At 44.1% G+C, this 19,175-nt stretch overlaps 1 long non-coding RNA gene across 1 annotated transcript in view; it reads left to right on the plus strand.

The window, feature by feature from the left end:
* LOC131403673 (uncharacterized) overlaps window positions 1–19,175 on the plus strand; it is a 114,497-nt gene that overhangs the window by 87,828 nt on the left and 7,494 nt on the right. The gene's annotated exons all lie outside the window — the stretch shown is intronic.

Here is a 19,175-nt window from a genome sequence, read left to right on the forward strand (position 1 = left end):
TTCCGATTCCTGCATGTGGAATATAATCAAAACAACAGGAAAACCTGGTCATGGAAACTAGACCCTGTCACTATGTCAAGAATTTGCCTCTTTATGAATTAATGATACATGAATTCTTCAACGTTTTTGTAAAGAAAGGTTGAGAATCTCTGCAGTGTCTCTGAATGTGGCAAGACGGGGACTTCTCGTTAGACCACATCCTCAGGTTCTTCTCTCGTGCTCAATAGGCCCAGGTGATAGGCTGTGTGGTCAGGTGCAGTGCCGCTCCCCATCCACCAGTGTTCCATCCTACTCTGGCCTGTGACCTCTTCAGGGGCTTCTGATGACACTCGTCCACAAGTGTTGGAAGGAGACATTGTAACGTGAGGATAGTCCTCATCTTGAAACAAGGATTAATTGAGACGAAAGTCTCAGGGTCTGTGTGCTCCGATGCACTGCTGTTGGGGTGTGGCTGCAGTGACCACTGTGCTCCCAGCAGTCCCCACAATGGCTGCCTCAGCCATTTGATCTCCTGGTGCAAGCACAGTAGCTTTTGACAGAGCTGGGCGCTCGTCGTGGTTAAGTGTCTTCCGTCAGATTTTGTGGCTCTGACCCTCCTATGCTCAACCCCTTCCCATTCCTAACTGCTGCATTGATTGCTTTGTAGTTGTTTCCTAGGAGCCACTGTGTGTAACTGGATTTCACAGTGTCTTTAGGGACCCACTTTCACTACACGAGTCACTGTACAACAGCCACTTATCCTGGTGTAGCCCATGTTCATCCTCTAAAGTGGAGCTGTGAAGAACCCTGTTTACTCAGAGCTCCTCTCATTCTCATGCTGCTGGGGCTGCTTATGAAGCTGTGCATCTCGTCTTTGATCTCATCATATTATTCTTTTCATAGATTATTCTGAAGTCAGATACGACTTTGTTAATAATGTGGACACTGGCTGTCACAGGCACTTTTATGTATCTTCCCCAACAGCTCTGTGAAGTAGGCCTGTGATCCCCATTTTACAGGGGGGACACTGAGGCTCAGAGAGGTCGAGTAGCTTCCTTCACACAGTTTCTTGGTGCATTTTGAGTCTCCACCTGGCACTCCGCCTCTCAGGTGTGTGCACTTAGCTGGTGTTCCACTTTGTCCCTCTCTGCCAGCCCCACCAAAGGCACACAGCCCATCCTGAGTCCATTGTCTGCTAGTTGGCAGTCACCCTGCACAAACAGGCCCTGGGTGGGGAATGGACTAGCAGGGCGTGGTCGTCTGGCCTACACTGGGCAGGGTCTAGGTTTATTGCAAGAGCTGGAGTAGTGGAAGATACTGACCGTCACTCACCAGCAAGGTTTCTTATGTAGAAATACTCCACAGACTTTTTGCAGGTGTCATGTCTTTTTGTCTTCATTGCTCCTCTGGGCTTTCTCCTACAGTCCGTGTTGTGCAGTAACATACAGTACAGAGACTGGTGAACATAATACTGTTGCCCTACTCCAAACGGTCACATCACACATTTTTCTAATTATGAAAGAATTACATACTTTGTAAAAAAACTCAAATTACACAGATCTATGTAGAGTAAAGTGAAACCTTCCATTTCCATCCCCTTCCCTGCAAACTCACTCCCCTACTCAGAAGGAACTATTGTTAAGAGGTGGCAGCTTATTCTTCTGGACATTTCCTATGAATTTATAAATACACATAAAGAATTTTTTAACAAAAATAAATTACATAACGACATCGTTTTGCAACTTGCTGTTTCCCAAACCAAATATCATAGACGTCTCTCCTTATCAGTGCCCGTCACTCTAACTTAGCTTTTTAGAAGTTTTAGAGCTACTCCAAAGAACAGGAATACCACGATCTGTTTATTTCTTCTTTGATGGAGATGGAGTTATTTCCAGTTTCACTATTATACATACATAATACATACATAATACATACATAATATTATACATTACACATAATGCTGCAGTAAGATCCTTCTATGGAATTTATTACACTGTTATTCAACTGCTCAATTTGCTTTGTTCCCTTTTAGTCAGAGACTATGATATATTTTTAACCATTTTATGGGAATTATTTATAGGGAAATTAATTTTATCTCTGAATCAAGACATTTATGGGGAAACGGGACTTCAAGGTCATCCATCTCAGTATTCTGGAGAAAAATTCTGAAACTTAGAAGATATTATGCTTGCTGCATCACATTCTAACAAGTCATGTTATCAATTTAAAGTTGAATGTTTGGGTTGGCCCGGTGGCACAAGCGGTTAGGTGCGCATGCTCCGCTGCGGCGGCCCGGGGTTCGCGGTGGCCCAAGGTTCACAAGTTCGGATCCCGGGCACTCATCGATGCACTGCTTGTCAAGCCATGCCGTGGCAGCATCCCATATAAAGTGGAGGAAGATGGGCATGGATGTTAGCCCACGGCCAGTCTTCCTCAGCAAAAAGAGGAGGATTGGCAGATGTTAGCTCAGGGCCGATCTTTTTTCACAAAGCAAAAATAAAAAACAAAATATATAAAGTTGAAAGTTTGTATAGCCTCTACAGTCTTTGTTCAGAAAAAGGATTACTTTTTTTGTCTTGAAAACTTCTGACTCCAGGGGCTCTCAGTTGGGCTTCAGAGAGGATAAGATGTTGGTGTTGTATCTGTTTCTCTTCAGCTGTAGGCTGCATCTTCTAAAGATCATAGAATTGAACATGGTCCAATCTATATATATGATTTGGGTAAAAAATTCAAAGTAATGAACTCAAGATAGGAATCTATAACTTTGGTTCATTTTTAAAGTTTTTTATTTATTTATTTATTGTTTCCCCAAAAGCCCCAGTAGATAGTTGTAATTTATGGCTGCACATCCTTCTAGTTGCTTATGTGGGATGCGGCCTCAGCATGGCCAGAGAAGCGGTGCGTCGGTGCGCACCCGGGATCCGAACCCGGGCCACCAGCAGCAGAGCTCGCGCACTTAACCACTAAGCCACGGGGATGGCCCTATAACTTTGGTTCTTAATGAAGAGTTTCCTTTGATATCCTCATGTCTCTGTGATTACTAGTAAAAACTCACCTATGAATGAAGAGATGTGGTACTGCTGGCAATGTCTGGCTTGAACATCCATAGTTAAGGCTGCCACATCTCTAGGTAGATTAGACTTGACCTGTCTATGACAGCTGCCCTTGTACTTTGACCCGGGGAAATAAGAATTTTAAAAAACTGTTGTTACTAGCACTGAATGCTAGAAATGCCCATTAAAGTGTGAGTTTGATTTGATAAACCAAAGGGAGTATAAGCAGAACAAAATCTTTAATATCTATGAAATTTCAAAAAGTTCTAATTTTTTTAAATGTAACTCTATTTTTGCAACAATGAAAAATGTATATATATGAATGAAATATCCCTCTGTCCATTTCTTAAGTTGTTTCCATTGGTTTGATGGATTTATCCTCTAATCAGGATTCCAAGTGTGAAAGAACATCTTGGTATTTCAAAGAAAAGAAGCCATTGATATTTGATTTTCTTTTAGCTCGGCATCATACAGGTTTGAGGAATAAATTATCATGTAATGATAAAATGATTCTGAAATCTAATTGTTAATTACAGGAGTGTAAGGGATGATTGAATGGCGGTTCATCCCCATGGTCAGGGGTATTGTACACATGGACATGTAAACACGATTCAGGAAGCTGCTTCAGCCCCGTGACATCCCTGAGAACCACAGTGCAGGAAGATCTAGGGGTACAGCCCTTTGCCTCGATCTCCTGGGTTACATGTAGATCCAGAGGTCTTGACAGTGGCTTCAGAGCAGCTAACTTTTGTCTATTTCTCCCCTTCCTTCTCTCCAGCTTATCTCAAACAGTCCTGACTATCATGTTTTAAAGTAAGACCAGTTATAGTTATTTACATGAGCTTCTTGTTCATTATTGAAGAGTAATAATCAGGCATAACATTACATATCATTTAATCTACCTAAATATATTGGTTGTACCTTTTAACTGATTAGAACACTAAAGTTGGTTCAGAGTTTGATATTCACCATGTGTGTTAATCTGCTTACAACGGCCATGTTCCTCACTCCTCTTATTAGTGTATCTTTGGCCCATCACAAGATTTTAATGACTCAAATCATCATAAATTAAGATAATGCACTGTCTTTTTGGTGACCGGGAAGCACATGGGTCCATTTTGGAAATATGCCCATCTGTCTTTGCTCCCCATGGGAAGTCTTTTGTCACTAGGTCTCTAGGTGGCTTGCACAAGCCCTAGGTCTGTAATAGCTTGGTGTCTCTCCTTCTATTTGGGGTAGAAATAAAAGAGGTCAGAGAGACTTATTAAAGTTTTGGTTGCATGAAGTCTTCTATGAAGACCATCCATGCATATTGTTCTGGATAGCTCTCTGTTCCTAAGACTACTAGTTACTTTAAGGGCTTGTCAGAAACTGCGAAAGGTCTGATGTTTTACCTTACCTGCAAACCAATAAGTTAGCCTACCATGGTCTTACAGATGCTGGCAAAATCACGAGACCCATGGGTCAGAGACAATGGACTTAATGACACAAGAATAGCAGTGGCCAGAGTATCAGCATTTGCACAGGTTCACTAAATTTCACTTCCTACAGGGTGATACACAGTGGGCCAGGGGACATGCAGAGCGATGCAAGATCTCAAAGCCTAAGGAACTCAAATCTTTGATAACGAGCAGGATGTCTGCTAACCTTTGCTCTGGGGGGGGTGTTACTTTTATTATACTGGGCAGTAAGCAAGGCTGCCCTTTGCTCCAGAGGAGGCCACTATTTCTATCTTCCAAGGCTGACAGCTCTACACACATCCTTGAAAAGACAGCTTGGTTTTACTGGCTTTCAAAGATAAGTTTGTATGAGAATTGATCATCATTTATTTCTTCTGTTTCCTTTATTGAGATTGTGCATATATGCTCATTCCTCTGTAAAGTTCACTAACTTTATTCATACATAAGAGATGCTTTTTTTTTTATTTATTAAGTTGAAATTTTCTTATTAGAGAAAATGATGAAACTGTTATGGGTTGGATGTGAAATTATGTTTTTTCATGAAAAATGTGAAAGTAGATCGGTGCTCATAGATCTTTTCCAAAAGGAGCTGATAGCAACTTAAATGATTTTAATTTGAATACTGTTTTGTACAACTTTCTTCCATCTTACATCATCCTCTCTGCTTCCTGTCATTCCCATATTGGAATGGGGCAGTTTCAGGGATTAACTAACTCATATACAGTATTCAAATGGTTTTGTCTGTTGTGTTTTTTTTAATTGAAATAAAGTTGACATACAACATTAAATTAGTTTCAGCAGTAGGACATAATGATTCAATGTTTGTATATATGTTGAAAGGATCACCACAATAAGTCCAGTTAACATCCATCCCCATATAGAGCTACAAATTTTTTCTCTTGTGATGAGGACATGGTATATTTAAAGGTACAGAAGAATCAACGATTATGCCATACTTTTCCATATACAGCTTGATGTATTTGGACATAAGCATACACCCTTGAGACTGTCACCACCATCAAGGCCACAAATATATCCATCATCTCCCAAAGTTTTCTCTCACCTCCTTTATTACTATTATTCTGTGGTAAGAACTCTTAATATCTACTCTATTAGCAAATGTAACGTATGCAATACAGTCTTGTTAGCTGTAGGCACTATGCCGTATCGTAGATTTCCAGAACTTATTTATCTTGATAACTGAAACTTTGTATCTTTGAACATCAGCTCCCCATTTCTCCATCTCCCCAGCCTATGGCAACCACCATTCTAAACTCTGCTTGTGTGAGTTTGACTATTTTAGATTCCACAAATAAGGGAATATTTGCCTTTCTCTGTCTACCTTATTTCACTTAGCACATTGTCTTTTAGGTGCATTCATGTTGTCAAAAATAGCAGCAATTCCTTCTTTTATCAATGTTGACAAATATTCCATTTCTTTATCCATTCATCCATCAGTGACGTTTAGGTTACTTCCATATCTTGGCTATTGTGAATTTGCTGCAATGAACATTAGAGGGCAGATATCTCTTTGAGACACTGATTTCAAATCCTGCGGGTGTATACCAGAAGTGGGATTGCTGGATCATAGGCTAGTTTTCATTTTTGGAGGAAATTCCATACTGTTTTCCATAATGGCTTGACTAGTTTACATACCCACGAGGGTTCCTTTTCTCCACATCCTCAGCAACATTTGTCATCTTTAGTTTTTTTGATAATCGCCATCATAACAAGTGAGAAATGATAGCTCATTGTGGTTTTGATTTGCATTCCCTGATTTGTGATGCTGAACAACTTTTCATACACCTGCTTGCCACCTGTATGTCTTCACTGGAAAAATTTTACTCTGGTCCCTTGACCATTTTTTAAATTGATTTGTCTTTGTGTTTTTGAGCCAAACAAAAAAAGAGAACAAAATTTCCAGGCATTATGGGTGCTTCCCAGTTGATGCAGATGGCTTTGTATTTACAGTTGGACAAAATGATCATGTTTCATGCTTTTTCTTCAGCTTGTCATAAGACAAGCAGTAGCTGAGACACAGCAGATAATCGGGATCTTCTGGGTTTGGAGGTTTACAAAATAAATGAGTGGTAAAGAATTATTTATTTTTCCAAGGAAATTATTGCGATCATAGTCCATGGAATCCAGGAATGATAGGTGAAGGAGGAAATTAAGGTGAGAACCGTTGATCTGGCATTACTACTGATCTTGAAGGACAGGTATCTACTGTATGAGTGTTTGAATAAAAATATTAGAGATCAGGAATTTGTGGTGGGTGAATATGTTTTCTGAATTATTTACTTTTGATCATAACCATTTGGATTATGTGAACATCTGGGATATGGGAGTAAGTTGCTACAGGTGGTGGTTGATAATGTCACTATTGATTTAACCTCTATGAACACCAAGTGGTCAACGGATTAAGCAAATGAGTAGACAGAAAATACAGAAATGGTAAGATTTGGGATTAGTAAAGGACTGGGGGTCCACTCTCCTGAGAAGGAGTGCCAGGACTTGTGCGGTTGAGAGTGACATGGAAAAGAAGAGAATAGACTAACACTCAAACAAGGAGGGCGTGTTAATAGGATGGAGGGGGAAATGATCTGGAGGGGCCTTGAGTTTTGACCTTGAGCTTTCTGTTCTTGATGCAAATCTGCCTGATGACATCCCAGGACACAGGTCAGATATATCCCGAGAGCGTAGAGGGAGGGTGGAAGTACAAAACAGCCAGGATAATTGTCCTAAAAAGGCAGGCCTCCTTTATCATTTGACCCAGTTTCATTATTTGTTTTTATAGGGTAAGAGGAAAAGAAGGATGATATGTCACGTCTTCACAGAAGAAGCAGCGTAACTGTGGAAACCAGTCCAAACCAAAGCCTGGTTTAAGCATTTCCATTCTTTTGAGGATGTCCAGTGACATATTCAAGAGGCCAGTTACTAGAATCCCATCCTATCCTGGCAATGACGGGTCTCTGAGAGGACAACTTGGACCAGCCCCAACAGATCTGCTGGCCCTAGATACCGCAAGGACTCCAGGCCTGCAGCAGTGCAGGACAACTCGTAAGTCCTTTCATTCTTGCCAAAACGTTGTAAAAACTTGCACCTAGTCACACAGGTGAATCCCTGCCAGGTGTGCTCGCAGGTGGTCTGCATTCCAGGTCCCATTCCCACTCCTGCTGGTCTTCAGATTTGGCAGAGATGATTCCAGGAACTGATCTGTGCATTCTACAGCTCCACTGTGGAGGTATCAGGAAGGAGGAAAGGGCAGTGAAGAGCACAGGAGAGACACTGGTGATAGCACTGATGGCGGACAGACTTGCTAGCAAGGCAGACAATGTGATGGTCTAAGAAGGCCGTCCTGACAACAGATGAAATGGAGCAGGCACCTCAGTGAGGTCTCTTGGCAGCGTCCCTAATGTTTCCTTGCTTTGAGCTCTTGAAACTTTAAAATATATTCATACTTTTCTTTTATTAAACTCTGCTTCGAGACATAGAAAATATAGACAACACTTTCTTTCTGAGGTGAGAGTTTGAGTTTCAGGTGAGGAGAGAAAGATCTTCCTTTTTCATGCTGTTCTCTCATTTTCCTTTACTATGTATATTATTTATTTGTACTTTAAAGTCAGCAGCTAGTTATCAATGTCACGGGATGATTCCGTTTTTCCCCTCACAGTCACAGTAAAACCTACTGAAAATGGATGATTCTTTTTATATAATATTCCAATAGATTCCAAAATATTATTTCAAACGCACTTTTGTGTCTATGTTCTCAAATTAGATATTCACTTCTAGGTCCCCATTTTTCTGTTCTCTGTCGCATGCTACTTCAGAGTTGCATGTAAGGAAATACCAGATTTCCCTCAGTTTTTTAGATGCATATGTGTTGGAAATTTGATTCATGGAGATGAACATGGCAGTTGGCGGATCATGCTATTATCAAAGGAGATCTTTTCAGCATCAGTAATGCTGAAAGAACCCACTGCTTGTTGGGATTTAATTTTCTATTTGAGGGATCAAACTTTCACTGTTGTCACTTCTCTTTCTCTTTGGAGGGAAAGTACAGCCTTCCCAGTCTTTCCGTTACCAAATCACTTTCCTGGGTGGCTGGGCCGTGTCAGGAAGGGTTTGGGATGCCGGGAACCAAGATTCATTTTCAGCTTCTGGTTGTCCTGAGAAGACTTCCTTGGCAGAGTGCAGCCTGTGTGTCTGGGTGACACTTGCAGCCATCAGAAATGAGGGGTTATCTCACAAGTGCCAAGCGATTCATCTGGTCCTTGCCTTACAGGGTGTTCCCAAGGGATGAGGTTCAAAATGCCACTTGGTATCCCTTTGAAAGCTCCTAGTCATTTGGTGGGTTCTCGGTCCGAGCTCAGAGCAGTGTCTGTTCACCACCAGATAGGAAGCATTTCAGTATTTTAATTGGTAAGGCTGTGTTCGTGCACATCCACGGACCATCAGTTCAGTGGCATTCCCTGCTGTAGCCCCACACACCCCTGTCATGCCTCATCTTTGAAAGCCCCAAACAGAGTTCACACCCCAGCAGGTAGTGGTAATGTAACCAGAGCACAGGACTGGGGACAAAAACACAAAAACCAAGGGGCGACACAGTTTATGGGCTCAGGCCCAATTGCCCCATTTGGACGAGTTGGTAACACGAACACTTAGTGTGTAAACTAGAGGATTGTCCAAGACCATGGACCTCAGAATGACTCGGGCTCAGAAGTCACCTTGGACAGCAAGCGACAGTGTGAGGTCACTCACAGGCCAGGATTATGATCCTTTATACTGGCAAAGTAGAGCTCACTGGAGATCCATCAGGCCAAGCGAGGGAGGAGGTTGAGGTCTTCTGGGGAATTTCTACCCTAAAGGGAATTGCATAAGGAAGGCAGGGGTGCTGAAAATCCTAGTTCCCAGGGAGCAGTCATGTTTAAGGAACAAAGCCCAGTAGTAGCCTTAAAAGCTTGGTCACAAATCTTTCCTCCTGGATATAGATCAAGCAGGAAAAATAATTCAGAGTCCTAGACAAGGATCCCAGCAGGATTCAAATCCAGGTCAGGGGTGAACACGGAGCCCCTAGAGGGGCCACAGGAGTAAGGTCCTGCCTGCCTTTAGTCCATTTGCAAATGAGCTTCCTTGGGTCTAGTCCTCTCAACGTGCACGTTTGGATCTTTTTATATTGTTTTCCCCACATAGACCTGTTGCAATTCCAGAGATTGAACTAGAAAACTACAAGTTCCTAAAATTTAGTCAAAAGAAATCTCAAAAAGAGAAGCAAAAATCTTTCCCTGTTCCTCAAGAATGGAGAAAGGCAGCCCCTGCCTGTGGCACTACTTTGTCCTGAGTAGTGCTGCTTTAAAGACACCCACATTTCAGTGGTTGTTGCTCTGCCTATGAAAGTACCTTCAACCTTAAAATCCCAAGAGAACGGGCGGGGGCCATGTCTGCTCCTGGAGGAGCTGAATGATATTAAAATGAACTGGTCTTCGGAATTATGGGGACTTGGGAGTGTCCCCACTAACCAGGGAAGGGGCTGGCCCTTCTCCCAGTGCCAGCTGTCCGACTTCCCAAGGGCACGTTTAGCCCAAAGATTTACTGAAACCCTAGGAGTCAGTCACCACGGCCCAGACACTCACTCACCCCTAACCTTGATGATGGCGGGTTCTTCTTATCCTTGAGTATTCTGCTGGCCAACTAGGTCTGGGGGTCCAGCTGGCAGGACAGGCTGTAGCTCCAGGACAGAGAGATACCTGTGAGCCTACCAGGAGCCACACCTCAGGTGTCACTGCACTGCCTGCCCAACAGCTGGAATCTAGGTGTCCCAGAGGTCACCATGCAATAAGGCCTGGGTCTGAGTGGGGGGCCACGGAGACAGGCTCACTGGACTGGCCAACAGGGAGAGTCCACCCCTGCCCTCACCCAACTCATGCCCGGCCTCACCTATCATTCTCGTTGAGCAACTACATGTCCTGGAACCAGGCCCCAAATCGCTCCTTGGGCTCTAGGTTGTAATTCTTTGCGGCCACCTGGAGCAGCAGGATCTCCCTCATGACTGGGTATTCCTGGGACCCGAGGGAAGGAGACGATGCAGATAGGGCTTGGGTGGGGTATGCTTCATGGACCTTGTGGGTGGTGAGGAGTGGGGCAGGGGACCAGTCCTGGGAACCCACCTTCCCTCCAGTTCCATCCAGGCTCTACCTGTTCACAGAATGGGAATAATCAGCACCTCCTCTAGGAAGTTTTCCTTGATACCATCCTCCCCTCAACCCACCCGCCATTTGGTTGGGTCTCCCACTTCTCTGTTATCAAACTCTTCCACTCAATGTAAGATACAGGCGGTGGAGCCAGGGACTGTTCTGCCCAGAGGGTCTCTGATTTTCTCCTTCCTCCCCTCCCCTGCAGGGGGTGTGGCAGCTGTTCACTTCAGTCCTCTTCTCAGGTTGATCTCCTTCCCCTGGAAGGCAGACAGCCAGAGTCCCTCAGACAGAGCAACCTAGCCTGACTAGTCCCCTATGCCCACCCCTTCTCAAGTTGCACTACTGCCAGGTCCCCAGAGGGAGCCGGGCATGCACAGAAAGCAGGACTTGGACCTAGGCCGGGCTCTGGGCTCCAGAGAAGCAGGACATGGGGGAGAGGCTGAGGGACCTGGCAGCACAAACCTCTCTGATGACAGACTTGGAGGCTGAGGCCTCAGGCAGACGGGACTGCTCAGCCATTTATGTGCTGCCTGACTTGGAGGGGTCCGAATTCTCTCTCCCTCCATGGGCAGCGTGGGAGGGAGAGGCTGAGTCCAGCTCAGATAAAACCTCATGCAGCTGTGCTGTCAGGCAGCTCTGAGCTTCCCCAGCCTGAGGAACTGGAATGGGTGTCTCAGGTGGAGCCTCTGTTCACTCATCCCTAAGACGGACCTGATGCCCCAGCTCCCAGGGGCGGCTGAGAGGCTCTTATGACAGGAGATGTGCCAAGTGCTGAGAGCTCAGAGCTCAGTTCGGGGGCTCCCCATCCCAAGGCTCAGGATCCTGGTCCTCCCTGCCTGGTCCTCAGGTGCACCCACCTCAAGATTATCACCCATCAGCAGATGCAGCATCAGCAGGTGACCAAGGAAAGTGCCAACATATGGGATGATACTCTGTGACATCGGGGTGTGGGTGGAATGAGTCCTTGCTCTCAAGTCAGCCACCTGCAGACACTCCCCTGAAAAGTCCTCACCCTCAGCCTCCTGGCGCACCCCAGGGTTCAAACGGGGAGCAGCCTAGGACCCTTAGCAGCCTCCCCTCAACTCCTCCTCCCTTCACAGCCCAAGAACACCACACTCCTCCTCCTCACCTCCCAGGGCCGGCTTCTGGCAAATCACAGGGTGTGCGGTCCCTGGCCCTCCCTACAACAAACACATCCTGCACCAGCTCTTCCAGGCCGTCCTCCTGGGGCATTCAGGCACTGTGGCACCAAGAGTAAGGGGCCTCCTCTATTGATTGGAGGGCCTCCAGCTGGGAGGGCAGAGCCCCTCCCCCAGTGGCACACTCACTTGCTGCTGTTGCTGCTTCTCCTACACTCTCTGGAGGCTGATCTGCGGGGGGACAATCGTGGATGGCCCCTGCTGCCAGGGTCGAGGAGAGTGTCAGTAAGACCATAGTCCCCTCACCCCATTTCTCTCCAGCACCACTGGTCTTGACCCTGGACGTCTGACTCCAGGCAACTGGTACCAATAACACTCCATCCTCCAAGGTGTTGTGATTCTAGAACAAGCCAAGATCCAACTCTCACTCTGGGTGTGAGCTTGAGCTTTGGGCCAGGCATCCCCGAGCCTGTTTCCTCATCTGGAATGTGTGAGAACTCCAGCTACCACACAGGTTCTCCTGAGGACTCAGTGTCACATGACACTGTTCTCGCCAACACCCTTCCAGTTGGAGCAGGCAGAAAGCTCCCACAGTCCTTTCTTCCCTCTTACCTCATCACCACCCTGTGAGGCCTGCAACGGAGGCTCAACTGGGGGAGTACTGGTCCCCAAGTTCACTCTCAGCTTTCAGGGTTCAGTTTGGACTGAGAGCCTGAGTTTCTTTCTGTCTGTTGGCCTGGGCAATCTCGTGCATCTCTCCTCTCTAGCGTCCACATTGGGCAGCCCTAAGTCACTGGTACTTGATTCCTCAGTTACAGGGATTCTACAGCGTGAGAGAGAGAGAGAGAGAGAGAGAGAGATGGAATATGAAAGAGGGTGTAAGAGGAAGTGAGAGACTTTTTTAGTTAAAATTTAGACAAGACATCCCATCACTTTGGCTGTTATTATGTTAAGAAGCCAGTTACTAACTACTTAGTGGTTCCACTGGGATGGCTATACCATGGGTGGGGCTTACTGGGTACCACAGTGGAGACTGCCCACCTCATAGGCCAAGATGAGGCTCTTGGGTCACATTCTCCATTAAACAGGAAACAATTGAATGGTTTTATGCCACAGGATGGCAGTATCTAAATTTCCATTAGTTTCAACACCCTCATGATGCTGACCTGAAAATGAGGCTAAGTTGGAAGCGACTGATCCAATATCACATTGCTGGAACCCAGGCCTGTTTTTTTTTTTTTTTTTTCTTTTAAGAAGGGATTCTAACTTTTTTTTTATTGATGTTTTAATGATTTCTAACATTGTGAAATTTTGGGTTGTACATTTTTGTTTGTCCATCACCCCATATATGACTCCCTTCACCCCTTGTGCCCACCCCCCACCCCCACTGCCCGGGTAACCACAGTCCAGTTTTCTCTGTCCATGTGTTGTTTTATATTCCACATATGAGTGAGATCATACAGTGTTTGTCTTTCTCTTTCTGGCTTATTTCACTTAACATAATACGCTCCAGGCCCATTCATGTTGTTGCAAATGGGACGATTTTGTCTTTTTTTATGGCTGAGTAGTATTCCATTGTATATATATACCACATTTTCTTAATCCAATCGTCAGTCGAGGGACACTTAGGTTGCTTCGACTTCTTGGCTATGGTGAATAATGCTGCAATGAACATAGGGGTACATAAGCCTCTTTGGATTGTTGATTTCAGGTGCGTTGGATAGATTCCCAGTAGTGGGATGGCTGGATCATAGGGCATCTCTATTTTTAATTCTTTGAGGAATCTCCATACCGTTTTCCATAGAGGCTGCACCAATTTGCATTCCCACCAGCTGTGTATGAGGGTTCCTGTTTCTCCACATCCTCTCCAACATTTGTTGTTTTTTGTCTTGGTGATTAGAGCCATTCTAACGGGCGTGAGGTGGTATCTTAGTGTTGTTTTTATTTGTATTTCCCTGATGATTAGTGATGTTGAGCATCTTTTCATGTGCCTATTGGCCATCTGTATATCTTCCTTGGAGAAGTGTCTGTTCATTTCCTCTGCCCATTTTTTGATCGGGTTGTTTGTTTTTTTGTTGTTCAATTGTGTGAGTTCTTTATATATTGTGGAGATCAACCCCTTGTCAGATGTATGTTTTGCAAATATTCTCTCCCAGATGGTTGGTTGTTTGTTCATCTTGATTCTGGTTTCATTTGTCTTATAAAAGCTCTTTAGTCTGATAAAGTCCCACTTGTTTATTTTTTCTTTAGTTTCCCTCGTCTGGGTAGGCATGTCATCTGAAAAGATTCCTTTAAAACCAATGTCAAATAGTGTGTTGCCTATATTTTCTTCATTGAGTTTTATAGTTTCAGGTCTCACCTTCAGGTTTTTGATCAATTTGAGTTAATTTTTGTGAATGGCGATAGCACATGGTCCACTTTCATTCTTTTGCATGTGGCTGTCCAGTTTTCCCAACACCATTTATTGAAGAGACTTTCCTTTCCCCATTGCATGTTCTTAGCACCTTTGTCGAAAATTAGCTGTCCGTATATGTGTGGTTTTATTTCTGGGTTTTCAATTCTGTTCCATTGATCTGTGTGTGTGTTTTTGTACCAGTACCATGCTGTTTTGATTACTATTGCTTTGTAGTATGTTTTGAAGTCAGGAATTGTGATGCCTCCTGCTTTGTTCTTTTTCTTTAGGATTTCTTTAGCTATTCGGGGTCTTTTGTTGCCCCATATAAATTTTAGTATTCTTTTTTCTATTTCTGTGAAGAATGTCATTGGGATTCTGATTGGGATTGCATTGAATCTGTAGATTGCTTTAGGTAATATAGACATTTTAACTATGTTTATTCTTCCAATCCACGTGCATGGGATATCTTTCCATTTCTTTATGTCATCGTGGATTTCCCTCAATAATGTCTTGTAGTTCTCATTGTATAGGTCCTTCACTTCCTTGGTAAGATTTATTCCTAGGTATTTTATTCTTTTTGATGCAATTGTAAATGGTATTATCTTTTTGAGCTCTCTTTCTGTTAGTTCATTATTAGCATATAGAAATGCAACTGATTTTTGTAGATTGATTTTGTACCCTGCAACTTTGCTGTAGTTGTTGATTGTTTCTAACAGTTTTCCAACAGATTCTTTAGGGTTTTCTATATATACAATCATGTCATCTGCAAATAGTGAGAGTTTCACTTCTTCATTACCTATTTAGATTCCTTTTATTCCTTTTTCTTGCCTAATTGCTCTGGCCAAAACCTGCAGTACTATGTTGAACAGGAGTGGTGAGAGTGGGCAGCCCTGCCTCGTTCCTGTTCTCAGAGGAATGGCTTTCAGTCTTTCCCCGTTGAGTATGATGTTAGCTGTGGGTTTGTCATATATGGCCTTTATTATGTTGAGGTACTTTCCTTCTATTCCCATTTTATTGAGAGTTTTCATCATAAATGGATGTTGTATCTTGTCAAATGCCTTCTCTGCGTCTATTGAGACGATCATGTGGTTTTTATTCTTTGTTTTGTTGATGTGATGTATCACGTTGATTGATTTGCGGATGTTGAACCATCCCTGCGTCTCTGGTATAAATCCCACTTGATCATGGTGTAGGATATTTTTAATATATTGTTGTATTCGGTTTGCCAATATTTTGTTGAGGATTTTTGCATCAATGTTCATCAGTGATATTCGCCTGTAATTTTCTTTCTTTATATTGTCTTTGTCTGGTTTTGGTATCAGGGTGATGTTGGCCTCATAGAATGATTCAGGAAGTGTTCCATCTTCCTCTATTTTTTGGAATAGTTTGAGAAGGATGTGTATTAAATCTTCTTTGAATGTTTGGTAAAATTCACTGGAGAAGCCATCTGGTCCTGGACTTTTATTTTTTGGGAGGTTTTTGATTACTATTTCAATCTCTTTACTTGTTATTGGTCTATTCAGATTCTCCATTTCTTCTTGGTTCAATATTGGGAGGTTGTATAAGTCTAAGAATTTATCGATTTCTTCTAGATTGTCTAATTTGTTGGCATATAATTTCTCATATTATTCTCTTATTATCCTCTGTATTTCCATGGTATCCATTGTAATTTCTCCTCTTTCATTTCTAATTTTATTTACTTGAGCCTTTTCCCTTTTTTTCTTAGTAAGCCTGGCTAAGGGTTTGTCTATATTGTTTATCTTCTCGAAGAACCAACTCTTTGTTTCATTAATCCTTTCTACTGTTTTTTTGGTCTCAATATCATTTATTTCTGCTCTGATTTTTATTATTTCTCTCGTTCTGCTGGCTTTGGACTTTATTTGTTCTTCTTTTTCTAGTTCTGTTAGGTGTAATTTAAGGTTGCCTATTAGGGCTTTTTCTTGTTTGTTAAGGTGGGCTTGTATTGCTATGAGTTTCCCTCTCAGGACTGCTTTTGTTGCATCCCATATGGTTTGATATGGAATGTTATCATTTTCGTTTGTTTCCAGATAGTTTTTGATTTCTCCTTTAATTTCATCAATGATCCATTGGTTGTTCAGTAGCATGTTGTTTAATCTCCACATTTTTGTCACATTCCCAGTTTTTTTTTCCTGGTTCATTTCCAGTTTCATAGCCTTATGGTCTGAAAAGATGCTTGTTATGATTTCAATCTTCTTAAATTTATTGAGGCCTGCTTTGTTTCCCAACATATGGTCTATCCTAGAGAATGTTCCATGCGCTCTTGAGAAGAATATGTAGTCAGCTGTTTTTGGGTGGAGTGTTCTGTATATGTCTACTAGGTCCATCTCGTCCAGTTTTTCATTTAAGTCTAATATTTCTTTATTAACTTTTTTTCTGGATGATCTAAACATTGTTGTAAGTGGGGTGTTAAGATCTCCTACTATTATTGTGTTGTTGTTGATTTCTCCTTTTAGGTTTGTTAATAGTTGTTTTATGTACATTGGTGCTCCTATGTTGGGTGCATATATATTTATAAGCGAAATGTCTTCTTGATGGAGTTTCCCTTTTATCATTATATATTTCCCTTCTTTGTCTTTCTTAACCTGTTTTTTCTTGAAGTCTACTTTGTCTGATATGAGTATGGCAACACCTGCTTTCTTTTGTTTGCAATTAGCTTGGAGTATTGTCTTCCATCCTTTCACTCTGAGCCCAGGCCTGTTTTGAGTGGTGTTCTGTGCTACCTGTAACCCCTTGTTGTTATTCCTCCATTTCTAAGTTTGTGCAATAGGTACATGTGACACCAGCCCACAGGGGTAATAGATATTATGTCATATACACCAGGTGACATCCCTAGGAAGTAGATTCTAGCCTGATCCCCATGGTGCAGGTTTAGAGACTGGGGAGGATCCGAGAGGTACAGGGACTTTCTCAGGATGAAGAACTGGTAAGAAAAAGGAGGTCTGCATTCATCTCTGTCTCCTCAAAGCTAAGACTCGACTTAGGTTTCCAGGGAGCTGTGGCTAAGGCTGTGTAGACTCCTTGTGTACAGTTCAGGAGATGACATGGGGGAGGAGGGTTAGCAGCCAGTGCACAGGGGGCAGCTCTGGACAAGTCTGATTTAGGTAAGGGGCCAGGTAAAGGAATCTTGAAAAATGACCTCACTTCCTTGGTCATAGACCTCAACAGTTCTTAGAACTCTGGTAACCAGGCACCCACAGCCCTCCATCCAGCTAACATGATTGGAGACAGTCAACAGGCAAAAATATTTTGTTGTTGTATCCAACTTTTGGAGGATCCAGGCTCAAAAAACCCCAAAAGAGAACATTTTGGTCGTTGTCGACATTGGCTTAGCCCTCATCCCCGACGCCTCTGGGCGTCTGGCAGAAGGCAGTGAAGGGTAACACGGGGCAGCCCAGGAAAGTCTAGTGCAGGCAAGGACACAACTGTGATCCCACTTGATCAGCCCCACACCCCTTACCATCCACCGTGTGTGTGTGTGTCTGTGTGTGTTTGTGTGGAGGGGAGAAGGCAGGTTATGAGGGGCAGGTCATTCCGAGGCAGAAGCTGGTTGTTAGCTGTCAGAAGCATGGTGGGCCTGTCATGTTCATAGCCCAGGTCATGGCTAGCAGCATCAGAAGGTGAGCTCCTCTACTCTTATGTTACTGAGACATAGAGGTTTCACCTCTTTTCCTGGCTGACCACAGTTCTTTGCAGGGATGTCCCTCTGTGCCTGAACTGAGGAACAGACTTTCTCTTGGGGGTTGACGCCAGTGGCAGTGTGCAGGCAGCCCCTTATTTCTTCTGGCCCAGGTCCAGAACAGACTTTGCAGAACTCCAGTCAGAATGTCATCAAGGATCTGCCCAATGGTTTCAATTTCACCAACTCACTAGGCAAGGGGAAGGTGCCTGAGGCCACAAACACCATCCAGTGCTGCTCTGAGATGAGAGCAGGAGCAGAGGGTCTCCACACTCGGGACCTTGAGATGACCAGGTTGGACTAGAACTAGGGTATGACCAGACTGGGGCTGTCACTTTTTCAAGCTAAAGGGGATGTACACGCAGGTAACTTTGCCTGGTTCGGAGCTGAGCTGCCATGACCCTCTTACCATGGCCCGGTGTGAGCTTCTGGAGGCCACTGAGGCAGAGGCGGAGGGTAAGGGGGACTGCAGGCTGGATATTCCTGGAATGGAACTGGGATCTTTCCTGTGTTTAGAAGGACACATGGAAAGTCAGCTATGTGGGTGAATCTTTCTCTTTATCTTACTGTAGCGCCAGATGCAGAGCTCCAGCCAGTGGCAGAAGCAGAAGAGTGGTTAGTGGTGGAGGTAGAGCTGGCTACAGCTCCGTTGACACAACCCCTTCTAGCGTTGGAGCCAGCGTCCCCTCCATCAGCAGTGTTGGAGCTGGAGCAAGGGCCAACATCGGCTCCAGCAGGAGTGGGAGCTGCTGAGCTGGAGTCACCTGGACCATCATTTCTAGTGGGAAGTCCGTCTCCATCTGTGGCTGTTAAGGAGCATGAGAAGAAGCCCAACCTCACGTCCTTCCCTCCTATGCAGGTGATAGAGCGGTTGACCATGATGGATGCTGTGAGCAGCTGGGCTCTCAGGGCGGGGTGGAACAGGCCTTCCCTCTGCTATCATTGCCCCAGACTTGATCCAGAATCCCATGATCTGGGCCCAAGTCCCAGCTCCACCCCTTAACAACCATATGATCTGGGCAACTTCAGGAACCCCCAAGCCTTTGCTGTCCACCTGCAGACCATAGAGGTGGACACTAACAGGACCTGCTTCACAGAGTGGCTGTGCTGGCTCCAGAAGATGTGGAAAGCTGGGCAGGGCATGGCCCATCAGTGGTGGAGGGGAACTCATTGTGTGCAGCCAGGTCTACGGTGGCCCAGCCGTCTCCTCAGGAGGCTCAACAGCCTCAGGACTTGACACCTAATGTGTGCTTCACTA

This window comes from Diceros bicornis, unplaced genomic scaffold, assembly GCF_020826845.1.
Source record: "Diceros bicornis minor isolate mBicDic1 unplaced genomic scaffold, mDicBic1.mat.cur scaffold_77_ctg1, whole genome shotgun sequence".
Lineage (NCBI taxonomy): Eukaryota > Metazoa > Chordata > Mammalia > Perissodactyla > Rhinocerotidae > Diceros > Diceros bicornis.